The sequence below is a fragment of the Manis javanica genome, chromosome 5 (genome assembly GCF_040802235.1).
Source record: "Manis javanica isolate MJ-LG chromosome 5, MJ_LKY, whole genome shotgun sequence".
Lineage (NCBI taxonomy): Eukaryota > Metazoa > Chordata > Mammalia > Pholidota > Manidae > Manis > Manis javanica.
The window spans coordinates 147,213,300-147,226,315 of record NC_133160.1 but is presented as its reverse complement, the minus strand read 5'-3'; the positions used below and the strand labels follow the sequence as shown (position 1 = coordinate 147,226,315).

Sequence of the window (13,016 nt, the reverse complement as noted above, 5' to 3'; positions counted from 1 at the left end):
GCGATGTAGGCCTTTAAAAACAAGAATAAATAAAAACACTAAAACACCACTGTTATATTAGGATGAGCATACTAAAAGCATTTCAGAAATTCAAAAAGGAAAAAAAAAAGAAACCCACCAATATAAGTTAATGTAATTACATTACTGGCTTTCAAGGCCAGAGTGTTTGGAATTGTATTTAATTCACAATAGGCAATTAATAAATGTCTATTTTAATGAATAAATGAATGAATGTATTAATGAATGATTGAATGATTGCACGTACATACATACATACATGTACCCACACTTGGTAAAATAATCGTGATGGGAAATTGCTTTTGACAAATATGTAGGTTAAGGAAAGCAGAAAATAATTACATATAGAAGAGGACTGATGTGCAAAACCACAGAAACCACAATTATAGTGGACTGTAGGGTTAAGTGAAAAGCATCATGACAAAGCCATTGAGAGATAAAGTGAATGGGCAAAATTCACTGAAAAATTGTGCATATATAAAAAATATTTTTAAGAAGTTAATATTTCCATAAAAATCATAAAAATTAGTGATATTCTTCCATCCACCTTCTGCCAAAAAAATCTGTTTTTCATTTACACTTTCAAATTGTGACATAATTTATTTTGGTAATCACTTCCATGTTTATAAATAAAAAGGTAATCCTGTTATTTCAATAGCAAATGATTTTTTTAAAATAAATTGTTAATATTTTGATCACTTACAGACCTACCTCCTTTTTTCTTTTTCCTCTCTCACACATACTCTTAGTCATGCCCTTCCCTTAACTACCAATGCAATTATATTTTAAGTTTTAGATGTGCAATATTTCCTTCTTATGTTACCAGAATTGTAAGAATTATACAAATATTATTATGCTGTTCTGAGTAATATAGAATACTGAAGTGTCCTTTTTTTTTTTATCAATATTAGCTTTCTGTGAAATTATAAATTGTCTCCTTGCCATTTGTTTAATTTCTATAAGCCTATGTCCAGACTTTTTGCTAAGAGTTAAATCTTCTCAACACAGTCTAACAGGCCAAGTGGACCATCAGCCGTCTGCTCCTCTTAAAGCCTTCGCAGATGTCTCCTCCTGCTTAGCTCTGAAAAGGCAGATTCAGACCTGCTTCCTAGAATCTGTTTTTGCTTTTATTGTAGTGATTCCCCTTGTTTCTTTCCCTTTCCTAGGTTCCAATATTTCAAACGCTTGGCTTTATTAACTCATTTTGGTGGAACACTATTCTGGTAGTTTCTTGAAGAACACTACATAGATAACAAATTATTTTGCATATATTAAAGTGATTTATTTAGCCTTATTTTGTTCTTTACAGAATTACTGGACTTCACTTTTCTTTGAATTTCAATGACATTGTTTTATTTTCTTCATCGTTGTCATTTGACAAGTCTAATGTCATTCTGTTTTTTAAATGAAATTAAAAAAAATCTCTGGGTCCTTTTAGCTCATTGTTTTGAATTTTATGAAATCTCTGAAGTAAGTGATTTTCTGGATTTTTTGTCCTTCCATTGTGGTAGGCACATTATCACTTGTTGAAAATTTCCATACCTTTGTGTGTCTCTGTGTATATGTTTTTAATACACTTCTTGCTCTTTTCACTATCACCGGTTTTTAGGATTCCTATTACGTGTAATGCCTAGACTGAGCTTATATCTTCATTATCATTTTTTTGTCATTTCATCTCTCTCATTTTTAATGTTTACTCTGATGGCTATCAAGTTTATCTTCCGCTTCTGTTGAGTAATTTATTTATAAGAGTTCTTTAGTTGTAGGAGTGATCATTTTTAGTCTCTTGTTCTTATTTCATGATTGCAGTATCTTTTCCTGTATCTCATGTACATTAATTCCTTCTTTTGAGGTTTTTCACTTATTTTTACAGTTTCTTTCAAGTAGTTATTTTTTCCTTGTTTATATTGGTCTTTATCTTATGTGTCAGTGGCTTTCCCTGGTATACCCTTGCATACCCATAAATCTTTGTGTTAAATTTTGTCTTTACTACTATATAGGTATTTTCTATATAAATAAATCTTTGAATCCCATGTCTAGGGCCCTAAGCCTGTCTGCTATTCTTATTTAAGTAATTGCCAGTTTGTTCTTAATCCTGTGTTCTCTCTCTGTGCCCCTTGGCCTCAGCTGTGGCTGAAGACTCTGTTCCAGAATTTAGTTGAAACTGTAATGAGTGAAAATCTGCTGTTTAAGGCTTATGCATGTTGGTGTTTGCTGATCCAAAACATATTTTTTATATTGAATAATTATATTGGTTTTATAGATTTGCTAATGGTTTTCATCAGAGATAAATATTTGGTTTTATCAAATATATTTTTGACATATATCAAGATAAGATAATTTTTACTTTCATCATCACTAATGAATGATAATGATCTACAGATTCAATTTTTTATGGTGAATTTTCATGATTTGAAATGAGATTTACCCGTTTCATAAAAATAGCTGGGAAGTTTTCTTCTTTCTCTATGCTCTGTAATTAATTTGGAAAAAATGACTTATAGAAGAGCCCAGATATTTTTCATTGACTTAATTCTTTAGAAACATTCCCAGAAAATTCTGTGGATTTTCATCTAATTAGATCATTGTTACTCTGTGAGTCAGCATTAGACATTTATGCTTTACTAGAAGATTAATTTATTCAGGTTTAAATTTTGATTAAGGCACTGGGTTAATACAGAGTGGCTAGGTTCCTAGCTTTTTAATATGACATGATGGCAAGAATGAATTTAAATCAATAATTGAAAAGAAGTCTATGTTTTAAAAGAAAATGTTAACTTCCTGAAAACATATGAATAATAATATCAGTAGACTAAAGAAGGACTAGATCTGAAAAGAGGAATTAACTGTATGATCCTCCAGTGAAATCTGCCTGTCATATATGCATGTTTCAAAAGAGATAAATGAATACAGGTTCAAAAAAGAATAAATAGACAAGAGCCTACTCTAGTTATCATAAGAAAGAGTTGAAGGAGGAGGAAGAAAAGAAATGTCAAGATTATAGCTTTTGAAGATAAAAGGTTCACTTGGAGAAAAAGGTGGAATTGTAGTATCTGACAAAATACAGTTCTTCAGTTATACTTTAGTTTTGAGGGAGTAAGGGGAGAGAGTGGTGGAGGAAGTGTTAGGGTTGACACACTAGATAATTTCAACAAACATAATCAAAACACTTTTTATTGGTAATATATTTTAGTTTAAATACTGTGGAGTTATAATAATTCAAAGCTATCTGCCATAGTACGTGTCGTTTGATGGTGATGTGGTCAGTCAGGCTGACAGTAAGTGATGGCCAAATACACTTAATTTGTAGAGTGCAATGAGGATAATTACATAAAAATAATTGTAATGCAATTTTCCTAGAAGAATGATTTGTCAGTTTCTAATGTTTCACTACTTTTGTTTTAAGTCCCTTTTTCTTTCTTATATGGTTAGTAAAAAACTCTTTTCAACCTTGAATTGAAATCACATGGCTAGGGAAACACATGAATAAATAAGTAGATAAAAAGATCATGACTTTTTTTCTTGAAATTAAGATGTTTAAACTCCAGAGTATTATTAATTCAAAACAATTACACTCCTTGAAGTTACCTCTTTCTAGCTAAATAATTACCAGACAGCATAGCAATGTAAAAGATTAGAAAGTAGAGAGGTAACATCAGACTGGCTATAGGTTTTTTGAGATGATTGAATCAGTTTTTCCTGTATCAGATGATATTTCAAATAATAAAGATACTCTTATTTGTCTCCTTCCCTGCATAATGGTACCAGTATTGTCCAAATGTTCCCCAAACAATGATTAGTTTTTTCTTCTTTTTTTTTTGTCTGAGTAATTTTCTATTATTTTTTAAGGATAAGCCACTCTCATGTCCATTGGCAATCAATATGAAAGTGCACTCAATTAACAATGAAGTTTCAGCAAACTCTATTTGCACCCACATTCTACTTTATATACAAGCCTAAAATTGTGGTTCATTTCTTAACTCCACATATACAATTGGAAACCAGTAAAAGGCAAGGATAGAAGGTAGAAATGATCAGTTTGGATGTAAAAATAAACATTTTTACCAATAGGAAGCCATCCTATTTCTTGCTTGAGGGAATTGAATACACTGTAACATAATGTAATCTTTAAAAACATAATAACCCAGAGACAACTGTGAATAGAGTGCATGAATTCTGACATTGACAAATTGTCTAAAAGTCGATGAAATATAAATGGGACTGACAAACTTTCCAATTCCATTGATGTGTAGGTACTTTAAAAATCAAAATGCTGAAATCATTTTAATGCTTGTGCTTGTGCAAGACTTTTAAAGCCTGTTTAGGGAAAAAAAAAAGTCTGAAAGTGCAATATTATATTGTGTTATTATGTAAAGTTACCAACATAGAATCTAATATGAATTCAACTTTATAAAAATCACTATTCTAAGAGAGAAAAGAAATGTTGATTTAGTAAGGAAAATAACAGCTACATTTCCCCTTGCACTAGGAAAAAACAACCAGGGGTGAAAAACTTCCTTAAATTCTACAACTACAAATTTATGTGTAAACATTGCTATCTTTTTATTCCTCAGGCTCCTCTCTGTCCTTCCCGAGGACTATACCCTCTCTCTCTGCCTGATCCTATTTGCCTTCTTTAGCACCTTTCCTAATATATTATCCAATTAATTATCATATCTTGCTCTTACTCTCTCCAATAGCTTCCTTTCATGAAAAATTAAAGTTCTTTATTTTCTGCAACATCTCCTCCTCAAAATCATTTATTCTTCACTCCAAGGTTTTTCCCTATATTTTGCTCATTCTGTTTTAACCTACATGCTTTTTTACCACACCCTACTTCTAACATCACAGGAAGTGCCAGGATTTTGTTTATTTGTTTGTTTATTTGCAAAAAATGCTTTTAGAATATGGAAGCTTATCTTTAGTAAGAAAATGACTATAAAAGGGAGTTCAGGAATGCCATTAGAGGAGTAGAGCCCTACCTCATGTTATAAATCTTAAATCATATGTTAGAATTAAAAGAATACAAATAATGTGATACTCATACATGGAAAAATTGATCAATAGAATTATAAAAACAAAAATATATATTATACTTAAGAAAAAAAGAGAGGATTTTATTAAATAAAAATTATACATCCAGAAAAAGGGGTGGATCAATTAACTCTTAAGATCAATTACTTTTTTGGAGAGGAAGAACTAATACTCAAACATATATACCAACAGCAAAGTTCTCTGTGACTTCTCCTAGACATCTCTTTGGATGTGCATAGGCCACCCTAGAATCAGCATGTCAAAGTTCACCATTTCTCCTCACAATCCTCACAAAGTAACTCTTTTTCTGATGTTCCCTATCAGAAGTAGTATCACCATAATAATTCATTTGCCAAAACTAGAAAATATTTTATGATTGACCAATGTAGTTTTACTTTAATGTAGATCTGTTTTACTTTAAAAATTATTCTTTGTATATTTACCAATGAAAATTCTGCATATATAATATAAAGGATGAGATAATTAAAATATTTTGTTGATTGAAAGGAGTAATATTTTTCTGCTTATACTTAAAGATGCTCTGACACTTCCTGTCAGCAGTACACTACTTAGTAGATTTAAAACTATCCACAGAAAGTTCTAAAGATGCCAATTTGTTTTCCAGCGTAATTTCACCTGACAGTATTAGAGTAAATAGTATCATATTACTTTATTCCCAGTTAAAGGATTTCTTCCAATAAATTTGGCTGCAATCATCTATTTTATGAAGACTTGCTTCAAGAAATTTAGTCTGTATAAAAAGGGATCAACAAGGGCGGAGCCAGAATGGCGGCGTGAGTAGAGCAGTGGAACTCTCCTCCCCAAAACACATAGATCTATGAAAATATAGCAAAGAAAACTCTTCCTAAAATAGAGACCAGAGGACACAGGACAACATCCAGACCACATCCACACCTGCAAGAACCCAGCGCCTTGCAAAGTGGATAAGATACAAGCACCGGCTGGGCGGACCCGAGTGCCCCTCCCCCCGGCTCCCGGCAGGTGGAAAGAAACCAGAGCGGTTTTTTTTTTTTTGGCGAGTGCTTTTTGGAAGCCTTAAAGGGACAGGGACCCCGGTGCTAGGGAGGCAGGACAGCAGGACTGGTGAGCAGGTGCCTGGGACCGGCGCCTGAGGACAAAGAATATCGCGCATTTTTCCCTTTTATTTTATTTTATTTTATTTTTTTGACGAGTGATTTTTGGAAGCCTTAAAGGGACGGGACCCGGATGCCAGGGAGGCAGGGCAGTGGGACCGGTTGGCGGGTACCTGAGACCGGCACCTGAGGACGTAGAAAATCGCGCGCTTTCCCCCCTTTTTTTTTTTCTTTTTGGCGAGTGCTTTTTGGAAGCCTTAAAGGGACAGGGACCCCAATACCAGCGAAACAGGGCAGCAAGACTGGTGAACGGGCACCTGGGGAGAAAGAAAACTGCGTGTTTTTCCCAATACTAGGGAGGCAGGGCAGCGGGACTGGTGGGCGGGGGCCTAGGGCCGGCGCCTGAGGACAAAGAAAATCACGTGTTTTTCCCTTTTTATTTTTGGCGAGTGCTTTTTGGAAGCCTTGGAGGGATGGGGACCCCAATACCAGGGAGGCAGGGCAGCAAGACCGGTGGGCAGGTGCCTGGGACCGGTGCCTGAGGACAAAGAGAATCACGTGTTTCTCCCTTTCTTTTTCTTTTTGGCGAGTGCTTTTTGGAGGCCTTAGGGGGACAGGGACCCCAGTGCCAGGGAGGCAGGGCGGCAGCGGCAGGGCCAGTGAGCGGGTGCCTGGGACCGGCGCCTGGGGACGGAGAGGGTTGCGTGTTTTTCCCTCTTTTTTTTGGCGAGTGCTTTTTGGAGGCCTTGGAGGGATGGGGACCCCAGTGCTAGGGAGGCAGGGCAGCAGGACCGGTGGGTGGGTGCCTGGGACTGGTGCCTGAGGACAAACAATATCGTGCGTTTTTCACTTTTTTTTTTTTGGCGGGTGCTTTTTGGAAGCCTTGAAGGGACAGGGACCCCGGTGCTATGGAGGCAGGGCAGCAGGACCAGTGAGTGGGTGCCTGGGACTGGTGCCTGAGGACAAATAAAATCGTGCATTTTTTCCTAATTTTTTTTTTCTTTTTCCTCTTTCGTTGTTGCTGTTGTTGTTTTGGTTTAGAGAGTGCTTTTTGGAAGTCTTAAAGGGGCAGGAAAGGACACTTAGACCAGAAGCAGGGAATCTGGGGATCTCTGGGCACTCTAACCCTCTGGACAACAGGGAGCACAGAGGCCCCTTACGGAGATAAATAGCCTCCCGCCCGCTACCCCTCCAATGGGGCTCCACCATTTTGGAGGAGCTGCCCCAGCCAGGCCACGCCCACAGCAACAGCGGAGATAAACTCCATTGCAAACGGGCAGGTAGCAGAAGCCCTGTCTGCGCACAGCTGACAAGCATAGGCCACTAGAGGTCGCTATTCTCCCAGGAGAGGAAGGTCACAAACCAAGAAGTGAAGCTCTTCCAGCGGTCACTCGTACCAGCTCTGCAAACTATCCCTATCACCATGAAAAGGCAAAACACAGGCAGACAAAGATCACAGAGACAACACCTGAGAAGGAGACAGACCTAATCAGTCCTCCTGAAAAAGAATTCAAAATAAAAATCATGAACATGCTGACAGAGATGCAGAGAAAAATGCAAGAGCAATGGGATGAGATGCAGAGAAAAATGCAAGAGCAATGGGATGAAGTCCAGAGGGAGATCACAGATGTCAGGAAGGAGATCACAGAAGTGAAACAATCCCTGGAAGGATTTATAAGCAGAATGGATAAGATGCAAGAGGCCATTGAAGGAATAGAAACCAGAGAACAGGAACATATAGAAGCTGACAGAGAGATAAAAGGATCTCCAGGAATGAAACAACACTAAGAGAACTATGTGACCAAGCCAAAAGGAATAATATTCGTATTATAGGAGTACCAGAAGAAGAAGAAAGAGGAAAAGGGATAGAAGTATCTTTGAAGAAATAATTGCTGAAAACTTCCCCAAACTGGAGGAGCAAATAATCGAACAGACCACAGAATTACACAGAACCCCCAACAGAAGGAATCCAAGGAGGACAACACCAAGACACACATAATAATAAAAAGGCAAGGATCAGTGCTCGCTTCGGCAGCACATATACTAAAATTGGAACGATACAAGAGAAGATTAGCATGGCCCCTGTGCAAGGATGACACGCAAATTTGTGAAGCGTTCCATATTTAAAAAAAAAAAAAAAAAAAAAAGGCAAGGATCAAGGACAAGGAAAGAGTTTTAAAGGCAGCTAGAGAGGAAAAGGTCACCTATAAAGTAAAACCCATCAGGCTAACTTCAGAATTCTCGACAGAAACCCTACAGGCCAGAAGAGAATGGCATGACATATTTAATGCAATGAAACAGAAGGGCCTTGAACGAAGGATACTGTATCCAGCACGACTATTATTTAAATATGATGGCGGGATTAAACAATTCCCAGACAAGCAAAAGCTGAGGGATTTTGCTTCCCACAAAGCACCTCTACAGGGCATCCTACAGGGACTGCTCTAGATGGGAACACTCCTAAAAAGAGCACAGAACAAAACACACAACATATGAAGAATGGAGGAGGAGGAATAAGAAGGGGGAGGAGAAAAGAATCTCTAGACAATGTATATAACAGCTCAATAAGCGAGCTAAGTTAGGCAGTAAGATACTAAAGAAGCTAACCTTGAACCTTTGGTAACCACAAATCTAAAGCCTGCAATGGCCATAAGTACATATCTCTCAATAGTCACCCTAAATGTAAATGGACTTAATGCACCAATCAAAAGACACAGAGTAATAGAATGGATAAAAAAGCAAGACCCATCTATATGCTGCTTACAGGAAACTCACCTCAAACCCAAAGACAAGCACAGACTAAAAGTCAAATGATGGAAAAACATTTCAGGCAAACAACAGTGAGAAGAAAGCAGGGGTTGCAGTACTAATATCAGACAAAATAGACTTCAAAACAAAGAAAGTAACAAGAGATAAAGAAGGACACTACATAATGATAAAGGGCTCAGTCCAACAAGAGGATATAACCATTCTAAATATATATGCACCCAATACTGGAGCACCAGCATATGTGAAACAAATACTAACAGATCTAAAGAGGGAAATGGACTGCAATGCATTCATTTTAGGAGACTTCAACACACCACTCACCCCAAAGGATACATCCACCGGGCAGAAAATAAGTAAGGACACACAGGCACTGAACAACACACTAGAACAGATGGACCCAATAGACATCTATAGAACTCTACATCCAAAAGCAACAGGATATACATTCTTCTCAAGTGCACATGGAACATTCTCCAGAATAGACCACATACTAGCTCACAAAAAGAGCCTCAGTAAATTCCAAAATATTGAAATTGTACCAACCAATTTTTCAGACCACAAAGGTATAAAAGTAGAAATAAATTCTACAAAGAAAACAAAAAGGCTCACAAACACATGGAGGCTTAACAACATGCTACTAAATAATCAATGGATCAAGGAACAAATCAAAATAGAGATCAAGCAATACATAGAAACAAATGACAACAACAACACAAAGCCCCAACTTCTGTGGGATGCAGTGAAAGCAGTTTTAAGAGGAAAGTATATACCAATCCAGGCACACTTGAAGAAGGAAGAACAATCCCAAATGAATAGTCTAACATCACAATTATCAAACTGGAAAAAGAAGAACAAATGAGGCCTAAAGTCAGCAGAAGGAGGGACATAATAAAGATCAGAGAAGAAATAAACAAAATTGAGAAGAATAAAACAATAGAAAAAATCAATGAAACCAAGAGCTGCTTCTTTGAGAAAATAAACACAATAGATAAGCCTCTAGCCAAACGTATTAAGAGAAAAAGAGAATCAACACAAATCAGCATAATTAGAAATGAGAATGGAAAAATCACGACAGACTCCACAGAAATACAAAGAATTATTAAAGACTACTATGAAAACCTATATGCCAACAAGCTGGAAAATGTAGAAGAAATGGACAACTTCCTAGAAAAATACAACCTCCCAAGACTGACCAAGGAAGAAACACAAAAGTTAAACAAACCAATTACGAGCAAAGAAATTGAAACGGTAATCAAAAAACTACCCAAGAACAAAACCCTGGGCTGGACGGATTTACCTCGGAATTTTATCAGACACACAGAGAAGACATAATACGCATTCTCCTTAAAGTGTTCCAAAAAATAGAAGAAGAGGGAATACTCCCAAACTCATTCTATGAAGCCAACATCACCCTAATACCAAAACCAGGCAAAGACTCCACCAAAAAAGAAAATTACAGACCAATATCCCTGATGAACGTAGATGCAAAAATACTCAATAAAATATTAGCAAACAGAATTCAACAGTATATCAAAAGGATCATACACCATGACCAAGTGGAATTCATCCCAGGGCTGCAAAGATGGTACAACATTCGAAAATCCATCAACATCATCCACTACATCAAGAAAAAGAAGGACAAAAACCACATGATCATCTCCATAGATGCTGAAAAAACATTTGAGAAAATTCAACATCCATTCATGATAAAAACTCTCAGCAAAATGGGAATAGAGGGCAAGTACCTCAACATATAATAAAGGCCATATATGATAAACCCACAGGCAGCATTGTACTGGACAGCGAGAAGCTGAAAGCATTTCCTCTGAGATCAGGAACCAGACAAGGATGCCCACTCTCCCCACTGTTATTTAACATAGTACTGGAGGTCCTAGCCACAGCAATCAGACAAAACAAAGAAATACAAGGAATCCAGATTGGTAAAGAAGAACTTAAACTGTCACTATTTACAGATGATATGATACTGTACATAAAAAACCCTAAAGACTCCACTCCAAAATTACTAGAACTGATATCGGAATACAGCAAAGTTGCAGGATACAAAATTAACACACAGAAATCTGTAGCTTCCCTATACACTAAAGATGAGCCAATAGAAAGAGAAATCAGGAAAACAATTCCATTCACCATTGCATCAAAAGGAATAAAATACCTTGGAATAAACCTAACCAAAGAAGTGAAAGACTTATACTCTGAAAACTACAAGTCACTCTTAAGAGAAATTAAAGGGGACACTAATAAATGGAAACTCATCCCATGCTCAGGGCTAGGAAGAATTAATATCATCAAAATGGCCATCCTGCCCAAAGCAATATACAGATTTGATGCAATCCCTCTCAAATTACCAGCAACATTCTTCAATGAATTGGAACAAATAATTCAAAAATTCATATGGAAACACCAAAGACCCCGAATAGCCAAAACAATCTTGAAAAAGAAGAAAAAAGTAGGGGGGATCTCACTCCCCAACTTCAAGCTCTACTACAAAGCCATAGTAATCAAGACAATTTGGTACTGGCACAAGAACAAAGCCACAGACCAGTGGAACAGATTAGAGACTCCAGAAATTAACCCAAACAGATATGGTCAATTTATATTTGATAAAGGAGCCATGAACATACAATGGCAAAATGACAGTCTCTTCAACAGATGGTGCTGGCAAAACTGGACAGCTACATGTAGGAGAATGAAACTGGACCATTGTCTCACCCCATATACAAAGGTAAACTCAAAATGGATCAAAGACCTGAATGTAAGTCATGCAACCATTAAACTCTTGGAAAAAAACATGGGCAAAAACCTCTTAGACATAAACATATCTCCCCTGGCAAGGAAAGCAACAGCAAAAATGAGCAAGTGGCACTACATTAAGCTGAAAAGCTTCTGTACAGCGAAAGACACCATCAATAGAACAAAAAGGAACCCTACAGTATGGGAGAATATATTTGAAAATGACAGATCAGATAAAGGCCTGACGTCCAGAATATATAAAGAGCTCACACGCCTCAACAAACAAAAATCAAATAACCCAATTAAAAACTGGGCAGAGGAACCAAACAGACAGTTCTCTAAAAAAGAAATACAGATGACCAAGAGACACATGAAAAGATGCTCCACATCGCTAATTATCAGAGAAATGCAAGTTAAAACTACAATGAGGTATCACCTCACACCAGTAAGGATAGCTGCCATTCAAAAGACAAACAACAACAAATGTTGACGAGGCTGTGGAGAAAGGGGAACCCTCCTACACTGCTGGTAGGAATGTAAATTAGTTCAACCATTGTGGAAAGCAGTATGGAGGTTCCTCAAAATGCTCAAAACAGACCTACCATTTGACCCAGGAATTGCACTCCTAGGAATTTACCCTAAAAACGCAGCAATCAAGTTTGAGAAAGACAGATGCACCCCTATGTTTATAGCAGCACTATTTACAATAGCCAAGAATTAGAAGCAACCTAAATGTCCATCGGTAGATGAATGGATAAAGAAGATGTGCTACATATAGACAATGGAATACTACTCAGCCATAAGAAGTGGAAAAATCCAACCATTTGCAGCAACATGGATGGAGCTGGAGAGTATTATGCTCAGTGAAATAAGCCAAGCGGAGAAAGAGAAATACCAAATGATTTCACTCATCTGAGGAGTATAAGAACAAAGGAAAAACAGAAGGAACAAAACAGCAACGGAATTGCAGAACCCAAAAATGGACTAACAGGTACCAAAGGGAAAGGAACTGGGGAGGATGGGTGGGCAGGGATGGATAAGGGCGGGAAGAAGAAAGGGGGTATTAAGATTAGCATGCATGGGGGGGAGGGAGAAAGGGGAGGGTGGGCTGTACAACACAGAGAGAACAAGTAGGGATTCTACAACATTTTGCTAAGCTGATGGACAGTAACCGTAATGTGGTTTTTAGGGGGGACCTGATATAGGGGAGAGCATAGTAAACATAGTATTCTTCATGTAAGTGTAGATTAAAGATTAAAAAAGAAAAAAAAGAAATAAAGAAAGAAAGACAAGTGTGATTACTCCTTGATAGGATAAAACTAACTGTAAATCAACAATTAATGCATGCTT

At 37.1% G+C, this 13,016-nt stretch overlaps 1 non-coding gene across 1 annotated transcript; it reads left to right on the top strand.

The window, feature by feature from the left end:
• The first annotated feature begins 8,165 nt into the window (after positions 1-8,165).
• Positions 8,166-8,273, top strand: LOC140849813 (U6 spliceosomal RNA). The gene has a single exon (XR_012132002.1). It is a non-coding gene; the product is annotated as a U6 spliceosomal RNA (small nuclear RNA).
• Positions 8,274-13,016: the final 4,743 nt, after the last annotated feature.